The sequence below is a fragment of the Balaenoptera borealis genome (assembly GCF_965194805.1).
Source record: "Balaenoptera borealis genome assembly, chromosome: 12".
Lineage (NCBI taxonomy): Eukaryota > Metazoa > Chordata > Mammalia > Artiodactyla > Balaenopteridae > Balaenoptera > Balaenoptera borealis.
Window position 1 is genome coordinate 52,434,773 of NC_138869.1, and position 15,767 is coordinate 52,450,539.

The 15,767-nt window shown below is 38.8% G+C and overlaps 1 protein-coding gene and 1 pseudogene across 2 annotated transcripts in view; both read right to left on the minus strand.

Moving 5' to 3' along the window:
• Positions 1-15,767, minus strand: part of OXSR1 (oxidative stress responsive kinase 1) — a 99,611-nt gene that overhangs the window by 62,485 nt on the left and 21,359 nt on the right. The window lies entirely within an intron of this gene.
• LOC309608495 (transformer-2 protein homolog alpha pseudogene) lies at positions 7-8,130 on the minus strand (annotated as a pseudogene). Its single transcript has one exon. The product of its transcript is annotated as a transformer-2 protein homolog alpha pseudogene (transcript).

The following is a 15,767-nucleotide window of genomic DNA, read 5'->3' on the forward strand; positions in this document are numbered from 1 at the left end:
AAAAGAGAAGACACAGTTTTCCATAATTTTTCAACTCATTCAATATAATTCAGAGCCATTTTTAAATCAAAACACATGTAAACCTTTTCATAAACTTAGCTGTGTAGGAAAGAAAGGAAAAAATAGTAAATATAAGGAAATACAGAAGTTTAAAGGTAATAATTTATTCTCGATTCCACTCTAAAACTAAGAAAGCAGCCTGCTAATACCCAAATAGTAGTGTTACACCAGCATCTTCTTTAGACTTCTAATGAGAATCTGAAAAAGGTAATAGAGGATTTTTAATCACCTCTGAAGAATCCCTAGGTAAACCATGCCCATCAATAACACTTTAGTATAAGATATAACAAACCAATCTAGGCTTCCAACATCAGATTAGAGTATGCAACATTGTATAAATAAAGATATAAAACACAATTGAAACGCAGGTCAAATTACATAAGAAAACTTGGAAAGTAAATATCACATGTGTATGCAAACTAATTTAAGGGTTAAAATTATGTTTCAGGTTAATAAGTAATAGAAATAAAACAGGTAAGGCAAAGAAAAATATGAAAAGAATAAAAATGGCAGTTCTTTTAAAATAACAGCCCAGATGTATTATCAATCCCATTTTTCCCAGGATGGGAAATAATGCTCCTCCTAAAAATCAGAGACAGGGAGGGAAAAGACACCCATATAGTAATTAAAGTCACAGAATGCTGTCTACCATAACTGATGATTATTAAAAAAAAGTTTGCTAGAGATTGGTAAGATTTCTGGCAGTACAATGGCCCATAAAGATCACAGAACCAAAGCAAAACAATCTCCAATATTAAAAACTGTGCCAAGAAATCTGAAACATAACATAAACTGCACTGAAAAGACTGGATGCCCATTTCTTGGCAAATGCTTCTGTTGAAAACATGCCCTGGTGGATGCTTTTTATTGCACACACTTAAAAAGAAAAAAATGTACTTCCAAATAGATGGAAAGAAGTGGTCTAGATGGAATCCTCAAAAACATTAGAGAATTGAACACGTTTACTTTAGCTCCCATTTGAAATCCACTAACTTGATAAGCTTGATAACAAGGGCATAAACCCAGAATAAAAAAGAAAGAAGATAACAGAAGAGATATAGCACTAATTTTCTGGAAGAGAGAAAGCAGAAAAAGTAACTGATTATGCAGAGTTAAAAAATCTGTAACTTCAGTGTCTGCACAGGAGGTATATCAATTCCTACCCTAGAGCTCCAGAAAGGCTCAGAATACAAACACCAAAGACCGCATAAGGGAAAGTGAGGGGGGACTGAAGGAAAGGGCTGAACACAGGAAAACTGGTTGAAAGTTCATATAAGGCAAAATAAGATTCCCAGATCCCTCCTCCCCACCCTGGAAGCCAAGCGACGACCACTCCCCACCTCCAGCAGGAGACAGGCAGTTTACTCTCTATAGACAAAGAACCAGGGAGGCTTCAGATTCTAAGTAACTTTTTCTAACACTTTCCCCTCTTTACTGCTGGGATTCACAAGACTGTGATTCACAAAAAGGGGGCCTAAGGAAGAAGTTTTGTTCTGTTTAGTTTAACCAATCACACATCAACTCCCAAAAAGCAAAGTGACTATACCAACAGGCATGTATTTCATTCTTCTGAGAAATCCAGGCCACACAAGAACTGCTCAGCTGGGCTTCCCTGGTGGCGCAGTGGTTGAGAATCTGCCTGCCAATGAGGGGACACGGGTTCGAGCCCTGGTCTGGGAAGATCCCACATGCCGCGGAGCAACTGGACCCGTGAGCCACAACTACTGAGTCTGCGCATCTGGAGCCTGTGCTCCGCAACAAGAGAGGCCGCGACAGTGAGAGGCCCGCGCACCGCGAGGAAGAGTGGCCCCCGCTCGCCGCAGCTGGAGAAAGCCCTTGCACAGAAACGAAGACCCAGCACAGCCATAAATAAATAAATAAATAAATAAATTTATTAAAAAAAAAAAAAAAAGAACTGCTCAGTAAGAAGACATATGTATAAATGCCAACTGAGTTAAATGTTTGTAATACAAAGAATATCTAAAATAAGGAACGCAAGGGGAGAAACCCCTACTAGGAATTAAAAACACAATTTATTCATTCAACAATTAAGTCACATTATATGCGATCTAGAACTAGGTGCCACAGAATATGTCAAGAAACATGTGACTGCTGACTTTCAGGGAACTTCTAATCTGGAAGATCAAAGAAATGGAGTAACAAAGACTCTAGGGCACACCAAAGTTATTAGATCTGTATTCTTAAAGAGTTTGAAGCAGGAACTCCTTTTCAAAGTCTTAGAAAATTTTAATTGATTTCACATCATCCAATGATCAACAGGGAAATTAAAGCAGTGCACATCCCCAGACAATGTCCAGAACAGAAATACCAAACAAGGCTGGATAAGAAGGCCCCTCTTCCCTGGGATAACTTGTCTTTTCAGTTTTAGTCTCCCTCCCAACAATATGATTTTTATAGGTGGAGGGATGATCACGCCACTAAGACCTTCCTCCTTAACTGACAAATATTGGTCCTGGAAGGTCCCCCCTTCTTTTCCATATGATTTCCTCAGCATCTTGCAGCGTCTAACATGATGACGGTGCCTATAATCCTCCCTCCTCAAACATCAAAAGTACATAGAATTCTTTATATCAACTCAGAGAAAGAAGAAAGTAAAATATTCTAAGCAAAAGAAAACTGCAGATTTATCACTGGATGATTCAAATTAATATCTAAAGAAAAGAAGGAATAATGAGGGAAGGCTATATCAGCATATATAATATTATGTCCTTAGGCACAATCTGGAAGAAATATTCTACAGGGATAATCTGTTCTTGAACTTTAATACATGAAGAAACTACTTGGCAAACTAGTTTAAAATGCAGATTCCCAGACCTTATAGACTGTCATTCAAGAGATCTGAGGTAGGGCCCAAGAAGTTGCATTTTAACAACCTAGGCTACTCGATGAGCACTGTCCACTGAAACCCAAGAATTTCTTAGAGTAAAAGCAAGTAAATTAAATAATGGAAAACAAGAGGGGTTTGGTACAAATTTCATAACAAAGCAAAAAATTAAAATGTAGGTAGATTATCTATTCCCCCAAACCATTTCATGTCTGCCTTCATAGGCTATGGCACAGAACATTTAAAAAGCAATGCAAAACTTTAACTGTCCAAGAAAATCATTACTAAATATTAAAAAAAAAATTGAAAAAGTGGTGAAGCAGCTGCTGGTTAATGACCCTTGTTAAATCTGATAATTGTAGCTCAATCAAATTAATTACTCAGTCAACATGTTCATTTGCACAGTTTATTTCTATGAAAAAACACTCTTTGAGTCCAAAATTAACTCACCCATTTTAGTCAGGTATTTTTACCAAGAAGTTTTAACCAATCTTTAGCCACTGGGTGTTGCTTGTGTCTTCCTAAGCCATATAAGTTTTCAAAGGGGCCAAAATTTGCTTGGTCTGAGTATTCCATTTCAGATTAACAGACATACCCTCTATTGTTGCTTGACCATCCAAAGCTGGTCACTCTTTTTTTTTTTTTTTTTGAAAAGAAAGATGATTTTTTTTTTTTAAGATGGTAGTCATCTTTTCTTTTTTAAATTTATTTATTTATTTTTGGCTGTATTGGGTCTTCGTTTCTGTGTGAGGGCTTTCTCTAGTTGCGGCAAGCGGGGGCCACTCTTCATCACGGTGTGCGGGCCACTCACTGTCGCGGCCTCGCTTGTTGCGGAGAACAGGCTCCAGACGCGCAGGCTCAGTAGTTGTGGCTCACGGGCCCAGTTGCTCCACGGCATGTGGGATCTTCCCAGACCAGGGCTCGAACCCGTGTCCCCTGCATTGGCAGGCGGATTCTCAACCACTGCACCACCAGGGAAGCCCTGGTCACTCATAATAACAGGTATTTTTTACCTGGGTCCTGCTCAGGGTCAAGGAAGTCCCATACCTTTTATCTCTTAGAAGATGACAAAGCATCCTTAAACCACAAAATAATTCCCTAACATAGTGAATTAAATTAGATTTCTGCATTTCTATAGTTCGTCCCTTTCAGTCCTGCAGGTACTTCTTCATCTTTTTTTATTTTAAGACTTAACTTTTTCTTTTCATAAATTTATTTTATTTATTTTTGGCTGCGTCAGGTCTTCGTTGCTGCGCACAGGCTTTCTCTAGTTGTGGCGAGCAGAGGTTACTCTTCGTTGCAGTGCGCGGGCTTCTCATTGCAGTGGCTTCTCTTGTTGCAGAGCACGGGCTCTAGGCACTCGGGCTTCAGTAGTTGTGGTGCACAGGCTTAGCTGCTCCACGGCATGTGGGATCTTACCAGGCCAGGGCTTGAACCGGTGTCCCCTGCGTTGGCAGGCAGATTTTTAACCACTGTGCCACCAGGGAAGCCCCCTTCCTTTTTTTAAATATTTGGTAGGAATGACTTTTTTTAATATAAATTTATTTATTTATTTATTTTTGGCTGCGTTGGGTCTTCATTGCTGTGTATGGGCTTTCTCTAGTTGTAGTGAGTGGGGGCTACTCTTCATTGCAGTGCACGGGCTTCTCATTGCGGTGGATTCTCTTGTTGCAGAACATGGGCTCTAGGCGCATGGGCTTCAGTAGTTGTGGTGCATAGGCTCAGTAGCTGGGGCTCGCAGGTTCTAGAGCGTAGGCTCTGCAGTTGTGGCACACAGGCTTAGTTGCTCCGCCGGATGTGGGATCTTCCCGGACCAGGGCTCGAACCTGTGTCCCCTGCATTGGCAGGTGGGTTCTTAACCACTGCGCCACCAGGGACGTCCCTTCATCTTTTCCTTTCAGAAGCTTTCTTTTTTTTTTCCAAAGAAATTAACTTTTATCTGAAAGGAGACTACCCTTCCCCTCACTATTTCTAAGGACTCTATACAATAGCCTGCTTAAACCATTTTCCCAATACCAAAATTTCTAACAGGAAAGCATACAACTCCTCTAAATAATAAATAATAAGGCTTGTCCTTCACTGATTAAACTTCAATAATTTCAACACAAAAATCACACTTAACATTTTTAAGTTTTAACAAATGTATTTTAAATACAACATGTTTTGTAGGAGTCCACAAGGTTTTTATCTCTAAAAAACAACACAATTTTTAGGGTTCAAAAATTCCATTCTTCAAAAGAAATGACCAAGTGTTTTCTTCCATAGCTTCAAACTTTCTACACTCAACTATTTGATTGCTCCATGCCACCCCAGACAAACCTGACACGACTGAACTACTTTATATGTTAGTAACTTCCCCAAAAGAAAGTTAAAAAAGGAGTTTGTAGTAAATGCAGCTCTCTGATACAATGTCTAATACAATATCTAACACAAAAGAAGCTTTAAAAAGACCATTTCTTTCCTCATTTGATTAGGCAGGAGTTAATTTTCTGTAAAAGCAAAAAACAAACAAAAAATCATTTACAAAAGCATAACACTGGGGGTTCCTTTTTTACTCAAGATGTTTCACTACCCAAAATGACAACAATTACATCTTTAAGAATATAATAAAAGGGGTAGAAAACAGCAATACAATTGACAAAGTGTAGATGCTAAATAAACCAAAGATTTTTTTAAGGGTTCTTTTTAAGGAGTAGGAAGGATCAGAAGCTTGGGGAAATCCAGAATTAAACAAAAAAAGAGAAAGAGAAAAAGATGTCCTCAACTACAACCCCTCTGTTTATCAATAGCGTCTTGGGCTGTAGGAACGATATCTTTTTTTTTTTTTTTTTTTTTTTTAATTTTATTTTTGGCCGTGTTGGGTCTTCATTGCTGCGCGTGGGCTTTCTCTAGTTGCGGTGAGCGGGGGCTACTCTTTGTTGCAGTGCACAGGCTTCTCATTGCGGTGGCTTCTCTTATTGTGGAGCACGGGCTCTAGGGTGCGTGGGCTTCGGTAGTTGTGGCACGTGGGCTCAGTAGTTGTGGCTCGCGGGCTCTAGAGCGCAGTCTCAGTAGTTGTGGCGCATGGGCTTAGTTGCTCCGCGGCATGTGGGATCTTCCTGGACCAGGGCTCGAACCCGTGTCCCCTGCGTTGGCAGGCGGATTCGTAACCACTGCGCCACCAGGGAAGGCCAGGAACGATGCCTTGATCGTGATCTGTATTGACTATAGTAAGGAGAAGGTGATCTTCTGTATCGGTAATCATAGTCTTCATATCTGTTGTACCCACGATCATATCCTCTATCACAGTAAGAATCTTGACGTCTGCCACCTCCTCCACCTCCACCACTATGAGTTGGTCTGCCCATGTATATGTCTGGTGTAGGTATGTGCGCTCTCTTGGTGATAGAATAATCTACATGAATTCTTCTACCGTCCAGCTCCATTCCATTTGCCCTTTCCATAGCCTCCTTTGAGTCATCTATTCTCTGGAAATAAACAAAAGCAAACCCTTGTGATCGTCCAGTTCGCTGGTAATAAACCACACTGACACCACTCAATGGTCCATATCGAGAAAATACTTTGCAAAGATCTCTCTCTGTTGTGTACAAACTGAGGCCAAACACTCCTAGACAAGTGTTGGGATCTGGATTTGCCCTGCTGCCTGTATGTCTTCTAAGGTTAGACACTGGAGAATGACTTCGGCTCCTTCGATGATGGTATTCTGGTGTATAGGACCTACTTAGAGGTCGTCTCCTAAGAGAGTGAGAATGGGATCTGGATCAAGTGTAACGTCTATGAGAATGCCTCCTTGACCCCGACCTGGATTTTGATCTTGATCGAGAATGGGATTCAAAGTGTTTGGAAACTCTTGATGGACTACGAGATCCTGACCTGCTCTCCGATTTTACATGAGCAGGAGTTCCCGTTGAAGATCTTGACTGAGAGCGAGACTCTCTGCCCTCGAAGTTGTTCTCCTCTACATCACTCATGTCGGCCAGGCACTCCCCAGAACTAAATAAGAGACAAGTCTCAGCTTGAGGGCCAATGGCCTAGTCAACCAGCTGACTGGACCGTGGGGAGGAGGAAAGAGTCGGCAACAACAGCCGCTCCACTCCACTCCCACTCGGTCACAAGCTCCAGCAAAATCTTCAGAAGCTTTCTTAATTACTTTGATTTCTAAAAATCTTATATTGCAGTTTGGTGCTAATAAATGGTAGAAACAGCTATTTAGATAGAAAGTGATTCTAATTTCTAAAGATTAACTTTCTATACTAATAAATTCCAACACTCAAAATCAGAGTGCTAATTATTTAATTAACAAAAGATAAGAATATTACAGTCATAAGGGAGCATTACAAAATAATTCCAATATTGACACACTTAAACTTATTTTAACCATGTTGTCCACTTGGTCAATGGGCTTAAGACTGCCAGTTGCAATTCATTTTACATTTAATTAGCTTATTAAATTCTATGTCAGTACAATGTTGCTACATCAAAAATATGCTTCTGATTTAAATATTTTGGCTGAGGAAGTAAATATAAAAGAATGTAGCCTAAACATATTTCGATTAACTCTGGCTATTCACATTTTAAAATTATTCAAACGGAGCCCCTGCTTCTCAATGGTCCCCTCCTCTCACTCTCTCTGCTCCAGCTGTGATTCCCCATCAGTTGCCAGTACACACCACACTGCTCCATCCTGCCTCCAGGCACTCTCAGTACAGTGTTCCCTCTATCTCTGGATTCCTTCTCCCATTCTTCCCCATACCATCTCCACCTCCCATTTCACCTGGCTAATTATTACCTATTCTTCAGGTCTCCTGAAGAACATCACCTCCTGAAGGCAGTGGCTGTCTATCTTGCCACAGCCATTCTCCCTCAATAAAGTTAGGTTCTCCTGGTACTTATTCCCATGATACCTGATACTTCTTCACGGCACTCTACACCCTTATAATTACTTAATTATAACTTTTACTTATTAGCTATAAGGCCCATAATAGCAAGGAACTGATGGTTTGATTCACCAGTGTATTGGTAACCAATAAGCATTTGATGAAAGGCTTTTTAATTGAGCTATCTTGACAGTTTCCTCCTATTTAAAAAAAAATTTTTTTAAGTTGCGCTTAGTTCTATCTTTTGTTTTCTAAATATTGCTTAATGTATCTCTTCAGTTTGAATATGTATTTACTTTATAACTACAAAAGATTACATTTTCCTAAAAAAGATGCAAAATTTTTAATATTTTATTATTTATTTTTATTTATTTATTTAATTGATTGATTGATTGATTGATTGATTGCTGTGCTGGGTCTTCGTTTCTGTGAGAGGGCTTTCTCCAGTTGCGGCAAGTGGGGGCCATTCTTCATCGCGGTGCGCGAGCCTCTCACTTTCGCGGCCTCTCTTGTTGCGGAGCACAGGCTCCAGACGCGCAGGCTCAGTAATTGTGGCTCACGGGCCCAGATGCTCCGCGGCATGTGGGATCTTCCCAGACCAGGGCGCGAACCCGTGTCTCCTGCATTAGCAGGCAGAGTCTCAACCACTGCGCCACCAGGGAAGCCCCAATTTTTAATATTTTAAAAGTAAAAATTTAGATATAAGATTATGTTGACTCATAAAATTATAAGTAATTATAAAAAGAATTAATGCCTGGAATATATTTGAAAATTATCATCCAGGAAATCTGCTGAGTGCTATGCTAGAAAAATTGGCACCGTCCCAGGAAACTTAAGACCAGGAGGAACAGAGAGGTACACTGAAAAGACATCCCACCTAGCTACATATCCTGCCCTTTCTGTGATCAGGACATATACTCACTGAGAGAGGAACAGGGATTCTTTAAAAAAAATTTTTTTTAAGGCATTCTGCTTAGGAGTAGCAGAAAGGATGGGCTGGCATACAGCTATGGATAACAGAATTAAGCAGACAACTTATTCCTATTCATCAGAGGACTTTTTAGCAAAACATTAAAAACTCTGTATTACACATTTTTGTAAATTACATATAAAGAAAATTATGCTGTAGGTTATCAAAAACGAAAGATACAGTATTACCTAATATCCCCATATCTGTCCATACTGAAAGAACCATGCTTGACCACCATCTTGAAAGGTGGCTGGTGTTAGCAAGGCTTCCAACCATCATATGAACAGGGCCTTTAACAAAGTAATCCAGTTTCTCCAGTGTGTCACTAATGGGATTGAAACAAAAGGTGATTCTGGCTACACTGAAAAGCATCAAATAACAAGGGATTATTATTATTAATGATTAAAATTTCTTGTGCACCTATTACATGTCAGCATAGTGGGGGATGCTTTGCATAGTCATCTCACTTACTCCTCCCCAATACCCTGAAATGCAGAAAGGCATCCCCATTTAACAGACAAGTAAATAGGTTCAAAGAGTTGAAAAAGTTTGCCCAGTGACACAACTGCTAAGTAGAAAACCTGGAATTTAATTCTAAAACCTACGACTTTCCTTTAAAGCCTCTCTGGGTAAGTAAGGTGTTCAATGAGTAACGGTGTTAACATGGCAAATAAACATGGATTCTCTTTTGTGTAACCCTACAATCCAAAATGGAAGATCATGCTCCCACATGAAATATATATGCAAACAAGCCGCACAGTGATGGGAAAGTCAGGCAGCTCCATCACTCACTTGTCATCTCCATCTTGCCACATCATTCAAATCCACGCCATAACAAAATGTCTAATTGACTACATGGCATGGGTCTTTCAGTAACCATAACAAAATCTTCAATCTATACATACCAAGGGTCCACTGTTTGCAATCAGCAATGCTTACATTTTATTCTAAGGACTAAAGCAGAAATAATTGTATATATAATAGTGCAGGATAAAGTACGTAATTAATTATGTTAATATGGGGGAACCAAGATCTTCTGTGTAAGAGTAAAGAGATTCAAATATAATTTTAAAGTTTTAAATGTCTGTAATGTTAAACTTGAATTGTCAAATCATGACTTATTTTTAATATGCTACAATATATTTCCAAGCTCTTTCAACTAGAAACAATGACAAAGTAGCAGCAATGAGCATCCCAAGAATCCAAGTTATACTTTCTAAATACCACTCCCCATAAAAAGGATCAGGGCTCCTTAGAATATTCGCTGATTCTGAGAAAAGCAATATAAATGTGAACCATTTATCCTGAACTAAAAATCAAGGAAGTTATCAAAGACTGATGGATTCATGTCAAAAGGACACAACAGTAAGCTTGAAGGGACTCCCACTGACAAAATTTTGGATAACCTGAGCATCAAAAGAATAGAGTATAGCTGACTGAAAGACATTGAATATATAAAAATCCTTGAGTCTATATAGTGATACTCCAAAAAATGAAAGCATTACTCAATGGGAAAAAGGAAAAAAAAAATCACTGGCAGTAATTATTAAAGTAACTCTTTACTCTGAAAATTGGTCCTTAAAAAAACACATTTATCCTGCCTTTTCAGTAGGAACTACAGTATAGGTCAATCAAAAAGCCCCAGTTAGTAAGGGAAAGTTCCTTTACAGAAAAGAATGCCAGTTTATAACTGTAAAAAAAAAAAAAAAAGGGGGGCGCAATAGGAAACATTACCATTCTGCAACCCCTGACAAAATAATTGAGACAAGCAAGGATTGTTAATGGATGCTAAAAATCATTAGACAAAAGACTGGGGAACTGGATACTCACAGTGCCAAAGTATCATCCCACAGATTACATGCTTGCTGCAAAGGGAAATAAAGCTTACTCTTCCATGGAGAGGCCTGGCTGTCATAATCTTAAGCAATCAAAATTAATATCACCATTAAAGATACAACCAGATAGCAAATACTACTTCCTGATGTGATGCAATATGAAGTACACCAGCATCACCTACAAAACATTCTGTCCAAACAACACTTTAGGTCTTGTTTTAATTTGTAGGAAACAGAGGAATATAAATCAGGTTAAACATCACCAGGAAGAAATAACCAGATAAATCCAGAATGGGGAGTAGCTGCGTGCTGCTAGTGCTGCTCAAGGCTCCAGATCACAGGGCCAGGCCCAACATCTCTGCACACGGCCCCGCTGAGCCAAGGTGTCATGCGCAGAGCTTCTGCACGCAGCCCGCCAAGCTCAAGTATCAGGTGCAGCCATTTCATGCTAGGAACTCTTGTCTGAATTGCCAGGAAGAAGGCCAATGCACGCAGTACCCTATGAGCAAGTGAAACTAGACTAAGCACAAAGGAAAAAAGATGAAATGTGGATCCTCTAGCAACAGGAGTAATGGAAGACTTCCCTAAATCTGCCCTCAAGCTTTTCCTTGATTGATCTGTGAGTATGGAACACTTCAAAACTAAATAGTGTGAAGAGAGAGAACCTTCAAGATGGCAGAGAAGTGAGACGTGGAGATCACCTTCCTCCCCACAAATACATCAAAATTACATCTATGTGTGGAACAACTCCTACAGAACACCTACTGAACGCTGGCAGAAGACCTCAGACTTCCCAAAAGCCGTGTGGCTGACAGGGTCTTGATGGTCCGGCCAGCTGTCAGGCCTGAGCCTCTGAGGTGGGAGAGCCGAGCTCAGGACACTGGTCCACCAGAGACCTCCTGACCCCCAATAATATCAAACGGTGAAAGCTCTCCCAGAGATCTCCATCTCAACGCTAAGACCCAGCTCCACTCAACGACCAGCAAGCTCCAGTGCTGGACACCCTATGCCAAACAACTAGCAAGACAGGAACACAACCCCACCCATAGCAGAGAGGCTGCCTAAAATCATAATAAGGTCACAGGCACCCCAAAACACAGCACCAGACGTGGTCCTGCCCACCAGAAAGACAAGATCCAGCCTCAACCACCAGAACACAGGCACCAGTCCCCTCCATCAGGAAGCCTACACAACCCACTGAACCAACCTTACCCACTGGGGGCAGATACCAAAAACAACAGGAACTACAAACCTGTAGGCTGTGAAAAGGAGACCCCAAACACAGTAAGGTAAGCAAAATGAGAAGACAGAGAAATACACAGCAGATGAAGGAGCAAGGTAAAAACCCACCAAACCAAACAAATGAAGAGGAAATAGGCAGTCGACCTGAAAAAGAATTCAGAGTAATGATAGTAAAGATGATACAAAATCTTGGAAATAGAATGGAGAAAATACAAGAAACGTTTAATAAGTACCTAGAAGAACTAAAGAGCAAATAAACAATGATGAACAACACAATAAATGAAATAAAAAATTCTCCAGAAGGAATCAATAGCAGAATAACTGAGGCAGAAGAACGGATAAGTGACCTGGAAGATAAAATAGTGGAAATAACTACCACAGAGCAGAATAAAGAAAAAAGAATGAAGAGAATTAAGGACAGTCTCAGAGACCTCTGAGACAACATTAAACACACCAACATTCGAATTATAGGGGTCCTAGAAGAAGAAGAGAAAAAGAAAGGGACTGAGAAAATATTTGAAGAGATTATAGCTGAAAACTTCCCTAATATGGGAAAGGAAATGGTTGATCAAGTCCAGGAAGCGCAGAGAGTCCCATACAGGATAAATCCAAGGAGAAACACACCAAGACACATATTAATCAAACTATCAAAAATTAAATACAAAGAAAAAATATTGAAAGCAGCAAGGGAAAAGCAACAAATAACACACAAGGGAATCCCCATAAGGTTAACAGCTGATCTTTCAGCGCAAACTCTGCAAGCCAGAAGGGAGTGGCAGGATATATTTAAAGTGATGAAAGGGAAAAACCTACAACCAAGATTACTCTACCCAGCAAGGATCTCATTCAGAGTCAATGGAGAAATTAAAACCTTTACAGACAAGCAAAAGCTAAGAGAATTCAGCACCACCAAACCTGCTTTACAACAAATGCTAAAGGAACTTCTCTAGACAGGAAACACAAGAAAAGGAAAAGACCTACTGTAACAAACCCAAAACAATTAAGAAAATGGTAACAGGAACATACATATCGATAATTACCTTAAATGTAAATGGATTAAATGCTCCAACAAAAAGACACAGACTGGCTGAATGGATACAAAAACAAGACCCTTATATATGCTGTCTAGAAGAGACCCACTTCAGACCTAGGGACACATACAGACTGAAAGTGAGGGGATGGAATAAGATATTCCATGCAAATGGAAATCAAAAGAAAGCTGGTGTAGCAATTCTCATATCAGACAAAACAGACTTTAAAATAAAGACTATTACAAGAGACAAAGAAGGACACTACATAATGATCAAGGGATCAATCCAAGAAGAAGAAATAACAATTGTAAATATTTATGCACCCAACATAGGAGCACCTCAATACATAAGGCAAATGCTAACAGCCATAAAAGGGGAAATCCACAGTAACACAATAATAGTAGGGGACTTTAACACCACACTTTCACCAATGGACAGATCAACCAAAATGAAAATAAATAAGGAAACACAAGTTTTAAATGACACATTAAACAAGATGGATTTAATTGATATTTATAGGACATTCCATCTAAAAAGAACAGAATACACTTTCTTCTCAGGTGCTCATGGAATATTCTCCAGGATAGATCATATCTTGGGTCACAAATCAAGCCTTGGTAAATTTAAGAAAATTGAAATCGTATCAAGTATCTTCTCCAACCACAACGCTATGAGACTAGATATCAATTACAGGAAAAAAACTGTAAAAAATACAAACACATGAGGCTAAAAAATTTGCTACTAAATAACCAAGATATCAATGAATAAATCAAAGAGGAAATCAAAAAATGCCTAGAAACAAATGACAATGAAAACATGACGACCCAAAACCTATGGGATGTAGTAAAAGCAGTTCTAAGAGGGAAGTTTATAGCAATACAATCCTACCTCAAGAAACAAGAAAAATCTCAAATAAACAACCTAACCTTACATCTAAAGCAATTAGAGAAAGAAGAACAAAAAAACCCCAAAGTTAGCAGAAGGAAAGAAATCATAAAGATCAGGTCAGAAATAAATGAAAAAGAAATGAAGGAAACGATAGCAAAGATCAATAAAACTAAAAGCTGGTTCTTTGAAAAGATAAACAAAATTGATAAACCATTAGCCAGACTCATCAAGAAAAAAAGGGAGAAGACTCAAATCAACAGAATTAGAAATGAAAAAGGAGAAGTAACAACTGACACTGCAGAAATACAAAGGATCATGAGAGACTACTACAAGCAACTATATGCCAATAAAATGGACAACCTGGAAGAAATGGACAAATTCTTAGAAAAGCACAACCTTCTGAGACTGAACCAGGAAGAAATAGAAAATATAAACAGACCAATCACAAGCACTGAAATTGAAACTGTGATTAAAAATCTTCCAACAAACAAAAGCCCAGGAACAGATGGCTTCACAGGCGAAGTCTGTCAAACATTTAGAGAAGAGCTAACACTTATCCTTCTCAAACTCTTCCAAAATATAGCAGAGGGAGGAACACTCCCAAACTCATTCTACCATCACCCTGATACCAAAACCAGACAAAGATGTCTGAAAAAAAGAAAACTATCGGCCAATATCACTAATGAACATAGTTGCAAAAATCCTCAACAAAATACTAGCAAACAGAATCCAACAGCACATTAAAAGGATCATACACCATGATCAAGTGGGGTTTATCTCAGGAATGCAAGGATTCTTCAGTATACGCAAATCAATCAACGTGATACATCATATTAACAAACTAAAGGATAAAAACCATATGATAATCTCAATAGATGCAGAAAAAAGCTTTCAACAAAACTCAACACCCATTTATGATAAAAACCCTCCAGAAAGTAGGCATAGAGGGAATTTACCTCAACATAATAAAGGCCATATATGACAAATCCACAGTGAACATCGTTCTCAATGGTGAAAAACTGAAACCATTTCCACTAAGATCAGGAACAAGACAAGGTTGCCCACTCTCACCACTATTATTCAACATAGTTTTGGAAGTGTTAGCCACAGCAGTCCAAGAAGAAAAAGAAATAAAAGGAACCCAAATCGTAAGAGAAGAAGTAAAACTGTCACTGTTTGCAGATGACATGATACTGTACATAGAGAATCCTAAAGCTGCTGCCAGAAAACTACTAGAGCTAATCAATGAATTTAGTAAAGTAGCAGGATACAAAATTAATGCACAGAAATCTCTTGCATTCCTATACACTAATGATGAAAAATCTGAAAGGGAAATTAAGGAAACACTCCCATTTACCACTGCAACAAAAAGAATAAAATACCTAGGAATAAACCTACCTAAGGAGACAAAAGACCTGTATGCAGAAAATTGTAAGACAGTGATGAAAGAAATTAAAGATGCACAACCTTGTATTCCTAGAATAAATTTCCCCTGGTCATGATATACTATCAGTTTTATATATTACTAGATTTGATTTGCTAATATTTTATTAACAACTTTTGTATCTTTTGTGTTCATGAGGATTATTGTTCTGTAATTTTCTTTTCTTGTGGTGTATTTGCCTGATTTTGGTATTAAGGTTTTCCGGGCCTTATAAAATGACTTGAAAAGTGTTTTCGCGATTTTCTGGAGAGTTTTGGTAAAATTGGCATTATTTCTTTCTTAAAAATATGGTAAAATTTACTAATAAAAAAAAAAAAGAAAGAAATTAAAGATGATACAAACAGATGGAGAGATACACCATGTTCTTGGATTGGAAAAATCAACATTGTGAAAATGACTATACTACCCAAAGCAATCTACAGATTCAATACAATCCCTATCAAACTACCAATGGCATTTTTCACAGAACTAGAACAAAAAATTTCACAATTTGTATGGAAACACAAAAGACCCCAAATAGCCAAAGCAATCTTGAGAAAGAAAAACAGAGCTGGAGGAATCAGGTTTCCTAACTT